Source organism: Lygodium microphyllum, chromosome 11 (assembly GCF_053477565.2).
Source record: "Lygodium microphyllum isolate KBCC chromosome 11, Lygodium_microphyllum_v1.1.10, whole genome shotgun sequence".
Lineage (NCBI taxonomy): Eukaryota > Viridiplantae > Streptophyta > Polypodiopsida > Schizaeales > Lygodiaceae > Lygodium > Lygodium microphyllum.
Genome location: NC_141145.1, coordinates 23282153 through 23290040, shown reverse-complemented (window position 1 = coordinate 23290040; position 7888 = coordinate 23282153).

Below are 7888 nucleotides of genomic sequence, written 5' to 3'. Positions count from 1 at the left end.
GGCTTTCAGCATGTTGGGATGGAAGTGACTTGTGAAGGAGCCAAGTATAGAAATTTGGATTGTATTCCAGTCGAGCGGCGCGGTACAAATCAAGGGGTCGAATTCCCATGTGCGTGTTGTATGTGAGAACATCTGTGAGGAAGTCACCAGAGTCGACCCGACTCGCAATGTGGAGTTCTTCCCCTGTTAAGAGGCGGTCAAGATAGGGATGCCCCTTTATGTGCTCGTCCATGGGTTGGCCCCGAAGAGTGGTTAACACTCTGTACGAGGTGGGTGCGACGTAAGTGGGGTCATACTCTGCTATTTTGATGGCTTGGCATTGGTCATTATGTGACATCCTTCAACTGCCCATTGCAGCCTAAGAGCATACCACTGCCTCAAGAAAGGTGATCCAGTGTCATCTAGGTGTGATAACTCTGCGATTTCTTGGTCAGTGATAGCAAAAGTGGTTCATGGATCGTACGATGTGACAAGGCACTGTTTGATGGCTTGCTCCTTGGAGATCTCTCTATGAATCAACTCAGCAGCGGAGCGAGAAGCTTTTGCAAATGCGAATTCAAAGGTCTCCCAGGAGCAAGGCATATTGCGCACTTCCGTTGCAAAGGGTTCTTCTAATAGACCTAAGTCTAACCAATCATAGCTAAGGGCTAGCGACACAAAGGTGGCATCGAGTCGTTTAATGCATTCCACCACATCATCCCCGGTGTCCTCCGCAAGGTCAGTGGCTAGTACTAGGAAGGATTTTCATTCGTAGGAGGGTGTAAGGCTGACAGGTGGTTGAGGTTTGACAGAACAAGCAGTTTTGACAACGAAAATGGGTGGTTGGGAGTTTCCTTGAGCTTGCAGTTTGGCTGCTTGGAATATGGGTGGGTTAGGGTCCGTCACAAGAGATGGGCTGCTGCATTCAGGTTTGCTTTGGGGAGTCGGATTGACTGGGTCGGACAATGCCTCCTATGATGGTGGCTGTTGCTTGGGCCAATAGGCCTGTGCAACTTTTTTGGCCCAAAGCGTAGATGAGTCGGATGGTTGGGACTGTGGAGAGCATTGCGGCTTATGGTTTTGAGGTGTTATGGGACGTGGGCTGATCAAGCTTGAGGGTGGTGTGTGAAGAGTGCGTTTGGCCATGGGGGCTTTAGGGATCCACAGCCAGGTATTTCCCTCGTAGTAGCTTTGGGCATGCAAGAGGGCTTTAGGGACGCATCTTTGCTTGATCACGGGGCACTTCCTGTGATTGTGTTTTGGCCTCCTAGATTTAGAGTTCTGGGTCTTCTAAGGATAGAAGCATCGACTCCTAGGTAGTGGTTGTGGTTGTTTAGGCACCCATTGAAGGCGAGACTGTGGGGTGTTAGCTTCGACTGCTGTGGATTACGATTTATGGGAGTAGGGGAGTGGCGGCTACGCACTACCCCCCTCCTTAGTCTTGCCTATGGTTGGTTCTACCGGTGGCTTTGTGGACGGTGATGGTGTTGCGCAGCCCTGGCTGAAAGCTGTGACAATGTGCACGTTGCCTATTGCTAGGTGGATGCGCTGCAACTCATAATCAATATTGCAGTGAGTCTGCTTTTTGAAGGTTTGCCCTAGCAGTGACTCCGTGCCTGCATCCGTGGCACTTGGTAATACGTAAAAAAGCATTGGAACTGTCTCAGACTCGATAGAAACGGTGACTCTGCACTTGCCGAGAAGTGCATATGAGTGGGATCCGTATGGGTTTAATTTGGCAGTTGTGGGTTAAAGTAGTGGTTTGCCAAGTTGGATCCAATGACTGTGGGTTAAGATGTTGAAGTCTGCTCCCTCGTCGATTAAGGCGTTGAAAGCGCATGTTTACTTGGCAGTGACCGTTATACAGAGGTAAGTGGGTTCTACGGCTTCCTCATCCTCTTCGTTGATTTCAGTGATTGTGGCTACTCGTACTTTGACCGGCGGTTCTAACAATGGCGGCTCATGCAAAGGATGCATGGGAGGGTAGTACTTCTTGACACGACTGCCAATTGAAGAAGCCTATTCCCTCACTGTCTAGTATCTCAAGCTGGACATTGCCGGTTCGGCTAATTGCACGAACCTTGAAGGGTCTGAGACCTCTGAATTTCATTTTTTGCTTATGTCCCTTAACTGAGTAAAGGAGCACTAAGTCACCATGTTCAAACTCGCGCTTTTTAACATGCTTGTCAAACCAGCTCTTGCGTCGGGCTTTCTAAGATAAGCGTGTGGGTGGCTAGAATATGAGTCTTTGATAGGTGTTCAAGCTCAACCAGGCGTTGCGTCCATGCCTCCTTCCCTTCCCATCGTTCTTGAAGTGCTATTCTCAGGCTAGGAACGAAGAATTCTAATGGTAGAATTGCCTCAGTTCCATAGGTTAGCCTAAAGGGGGTTTGGCCGACAGCCGTTTTATATGCTGTACGGTAGGCCCACAAGGCTGCCATCAGCTTGTTGTCCCAGTCAATGCGTGAGGCTGAGACTACTTTAGTCAGGACATTGATAAGAATCTTGTTAGTTGATTTTGACTGGCCATTCACCTGAGGGTAATATGGTGAGGATTTGCGATGGATAATGAGAAAGGTGGATAGGAGATGTGCTATCACTTTATTGATGAAGTGTGTGCCTTGGTCGCTAACCAGTTCGATGGGGCAGCCAAAGCACGAGATCACTTGCTCCCATAAGAACTTGGCAGTCGTCCTAGCATCGTTTTTTCGTGTGGCTCTTGCCTCTGCCCATTTTGTGAGGTAATCCATGGCCACAACGATGTACTTGGCTTATGAGTATTGTGCCGCAGGACTGATGGGCCCTATGAAGTCGATTCCCCATTTTTCGAAGGGTTGGCAAGCAATGATTGGGGTCAGCTCCATTTGATCCTTACGAATCGGGACTTTTGTCCATTGGCACTCATCACAATGCTTGACGAATCGCTTGGCGTCGCGGAAAAGTGTGGGCCACCATAGTTGAGACTACAGCACCTTCCATGCCATTGTGTCTCCACTAAAGTGTCCTCCCGCAATGCGGTTGTGCGCCTCTGAGAGCACATCATGCATCTCATGCTCACACACGCATCTACGTAGCAACATCTTGTCCCAGCCTATAGAGTTGGCCTGCAATTAGCTGGTAGGGTTGCATCTTCAGGATCAGGCACCTAAGTCGGGATTTTTCTATTGGTCGCTCGAGTAGTCCGTGCTCGAGCACTTGGACTATGTCATCCGCCCAATATAGCATTAGATCAGCCTTAAATAAATCTCTCTCGTTGGACAGGTGGAATAGGCGGGCGTCAAGTAACTCGTCAACGATGCCTTATCCAGTGGCTTCTCCTGTGGGGATGTGTGACATGTGATCGGTCATGTAATGATGTTTTCCCTTTCGTACTACCACGGAGAAGTCGAACTCTAGAAGTAGGAGGAGCCATCGAGCTATGCGCCCTATAGCACAAGGTTTGTTTACTAAATAGAGTAGGGCTTGATGGTCCACGAAAAAGGTGAAGGGTGTGGCCAATAGATAATGCCGGAATTTCTTCACAACAAACACCATGGCTAATCCCTCCCTTTCTGTTGTTGAGTAGTTCATCTCTGTCTCAGTGAGTTGTCTGCTAGCAAAGCTCACTGGATAATCTAAATTGTGCTCACCAGGTTGGCACAACACTGCCCCCACGGCAAACCTTGAAGCATCGATGTGCACGTGTAAGGTAATGGTCCAATCTGGGGCTCCTAGAATTGGTGATGTTGTTAGAGCCTTTTTCAATTCTTCATACACCTGTTGGCATGCTTCAGTCCACTCAAAGAAAATCAGCAGCTTGTACAATGGTCTAGCAATCAGTGAGTAGTTCAATACAAACCGCCAATAGTATCCTGTATGGCCTAAGAAGCATTGAACTCCCTTATAATTAATTGGGGGTGGGAGGTCAACAATAACCCTGACCTTCGAGAAGTCAGTGGCAATGCTGTTCTTCGACACCACGTGTCCTAGGATGCATCCGTGCTTTACCCAAAACTGACACTTCAAGGGGTTCAAGGAGAGGCGATATAAGCGACACCGTTCAAAGACTGCGCGGAGTTTGTCTGAGTGTTCAATCCAGGTCGAATGGACACACAAGTCGTTGACAAAGACCTCTAATTCCTTGCGAAGCATGTCCTTAAAGATAGTGCACATGAGACGTTGAAAAGTAGCTGGGGCATTGGTCAACCCGAAGGGCATGACTCTGTATGCAAAGACGCCCCACTCAGTGGCTGTCTGTAGGATGCACTTGCACCTGGTTGTACCCTGAGAAGCCGTCTAGAAAACTGTAGGCTTCCTTGCCTGCCACTCTCTCAAGCATGTGCTCAGTGTACGGCAATGGATAGTTGTCTCTCCTCGTAGCAACGTTCACTTTCTTGTAATTGACGCACACTCGGATTTTTCCATTCTTCCTCATCACAATAATTGTATGCTCAATTTCGTAAATGAATCCAGCTCTCATTAGTTTGTCAATTTCCTCTTTGATAGCATGAGCGTGTTTTGGATTCATAGGGTATGGTTGCTGCTTGATCAGCATTGCGTCTGACGTCATGGGTATGTTGTGAGTCACAACACTCAGATCTACCCCCTGTAGCTCTTCTAAGGACCAGGCAAACACATCTATATACTCTCGCAAGAGAGTGACAAGGCTCGTTTCTTCTTTGCCTGTCAAGTCGTCGGCAATGAACACTGGTCGGGGTGTTTCCCCTTCCTGGGCTAAGTCTACCTCCTTGACTTTGGCTGGTCCCTCTATTGGTTCGCTCGTCTACCCTTGACGTTTGGCACCCAACAAAACTACTACCCTATCCCCTTTTTTGAATTTTGTGAAGCGTTTAGGAAGGTCCTACGGCTTCCGTTGTTCTTTTGATCATGTATCCCTGGGTTGCTTTGCCCTTTCCTGCTTTAATCATATGCGCCTCAGGTGGACGGGTAGGTCCCCCTTGGTACGTCTGGTCGTGGGCGGCCCAGGGATCTCTGGATCACTATCCAAACTAACTTCCGATTCCGAGTCAAACCCTCCATCTTCGCTAGAAGAGGTGGTCTCCCCCGGTGGCTGCAGTTCAGATGGTGATTCGGTCCTAAGTATTGATGTCGTTCCTAGCTGGGCTAGGCCTACTTGCTTAAGGTCTATGGCTCCTACGCATTCCAACCAAGTGCGATCACATTCCATGTGCATGACTCCTCGCTCTACTCTAAGGGTTTGCCTTTTCTGCAGCTTGGCGTCTGCTCGTATCTGCTCAATTTCTCGTCCTTCAGTGTCGTATTCTATGGTATCCACTTCACCCTCGCTCTCATCACACTGAAGGATTGGCAGTCTTCGTATTCGTCGCTAGAATTTTTGTCGTCCGACTACTCGTTGTCTCCTAGGGTTTGGTATGTCTCGTGCTGTTGGTCGGGGACTACGGCCCAGTTATACATGAGGTTTAAATCGTGCACTCTAGTCCATTGCCACTTGGATTCCTCTAAGAGATCTTGGAGTGGTTTGAAATTTGCAGCTGGATTGCCAGCTAGCTGGTTTGTTAGGTATTCCAGTATCCCCTGGAGTTCCCTTTTATTGGATGGTACTTGGAAGGAGACAGGCTCAGGCTTCAGGCTTCCCCCAGCGGCTTCCTGCCATCATGTAGACTGGTGTAGAGAGTGCTTCATTAGACTTGCCGATCATTTTGATGGCCTGCTCATATGCCTCCTAATATAAGAATGGCAATTGTACCAAGAATGTGCATCCAATCCCGCTCATCCTCTGGGCATGGGATATACTTGGTTAAAGGCCCATAGGGCTTCTTGACCTGAGTGTTCCCCTTAAGCATAGCAGAGATGGCATCTAGGTCGACTGGTGAGGTCTTCCAAGTGTCCATCTCTATTCTTACAGCGTCCGTTCTATTGCCAAGGAAGATCAAGCCGTTACCCCAATCTTCGATGACTCTAGCGTTGTGCATCCAAGGTCGGCCTAATAGGACATCGTAGTCCACTCCCTTCATGACTATAAAGTCGACAAAGAACTGGACACCTGCGATCTTCACTGGCCAATTCTTCAGTACCCCGAATGGCTTCACTCTCATACCTTTTGATAGCATGACATTAAACCTACTAGCTTCGACAAGCGGGTTTCCCCAAGTCTGAAGTACTGCATGGCTAAGCACACTAACCCCAGGTCCCGTGTCTACAATCCCCTTTCTTGTCGTGTCGCCTAGGGCTAGGACTGATAAGACCGCGTGCATCTCAGAGCCTTCCCAAAAGGCATTGACGTGCAAGGATTTAGGCATGGAGTGCAGCATCAAACTTGGTAATTGCATTTCTGCATCATGGTTTTGAGGGTCTGCCGTGACCTGCTCTTGTGACCCTTCGACCCACTGCTTAAGATCTTGCCATAGGGTAGGATGCTGCTTAAGCAGATCTCCCAGGCTAAGTGTTACAGGGGTAGTCACTAGCATGGTCAGGAGATCATTGGATACTTGTCCTTCCCCTAACCTAGGTTGTCCGGGCCAATGGCTACGGCTGATCTGTGGCTCTGTCGTGTCAAGGCTTGGTCTTAGCGGCACTACTTGTGGCGCAGTTGCTTCTGCCGGCTTAGGTTGAGGTGGTGATATTGGCGAGCTTACGTTGGAGAGATCATCAATCTCGTCCTCTATGATGGGTCCAGCGTCTTTGAGATGCTCTTGAGCCTCCTTCCCCCCTTCCTTCACCTTCTCTATGGCCTCTAATTGTCGCTTCGGATGCGAGTATTTCCCTACCTTAGCGCTTCCCTTTTCAGCCGTCTTAGGGGCTAAAGTCTCTGCCTCTGCGTCTGAAACCTTCTTTCCCGTAGACAGAGTCGTAGCACTCTCGGTTTTTAGTGCGGCTTTAGCTTCCGATCTCCTCTTTTTCTGCCTGCGGCTTTTCTTCCCTATGGAGGTTGCATCAAGATTTCTAGGTCCTGGCAAAGAGATGCCGGCCTGCTTGGTTTGGCCTCGGGTCATGACCCGCAATGGAATAGGTGTGGCCTCCCCATCAAGGTTTTCGATACCAAACATCCCCAATGGGACAGATGGCAAGTTGGCTGAGCTAGAGGATGGCTTCCGCTTTGGGCAATCTATGAAAAGATGGGTGATTCTGCACTCTGCGCACCTTTGGTCAGCCTTGTCTCTGTTTTGCTGCTCTCTTTTAGGGCAGCGTGATGAGACATGACCGGGGTGACCACAAGTCCAATAAGTGACTGGATCATGCGGCTGCCCTCCTAGGCCTCTACCTCGTCCTCATCCTAACGCCATCACCGACACGGGTCAATAATCCATGAGGACCGCGCTGCCCTCATCGTCATGCAAGACGTAAGGGTATATGTAGGTCTCTTCATCATTCGGCTCCTCCACATAGTGTACTGGAGCATCGCTCGGTGGCTGGGTCACGTAAGGACCAAGCGGTCTAGGAATGCCTGTAGGATTTATGTCCATTCTAGGGATGGTTGGTTTCATATCGTTAGGCGCAGGAAGAGCCAATGGGTCTCCCCTTCGGAAGAATGGCTGTGGCCTGTTCGCTAGGTAAGGCTGGCCATAGGGTTGCGAGTATGGAAGTCTTCTTGGTAATCTATAATGCGCAACATCATGGCCGAACCTACCGCAGTTAGCACAAGGTCGTGAACTAGGGTCTTGACACTCGATCGGCAAGTGGCTTCCGCCAGAGTACACGCATTGGATGTGCCGGTGCGTTGGTCGTCTCAACATGTCTTGTAACTTGGCTAATTCCATTTTGACCTCAGCCAAGCCTCGGTGGCCTTCCCCTTATCTTGGGATGATGAGATTGACCGCTCGCTAGAGGCTAACGTTATCTCTGAGGTTCGCGAGTCGGTCTCCTCTAGATTTGAGCTCCTGGAGCTTCACTCTTTCAGCTGATCATCGACTCTGACGGCTTCCTCAAATACTCTAGCCACCGCATCCCG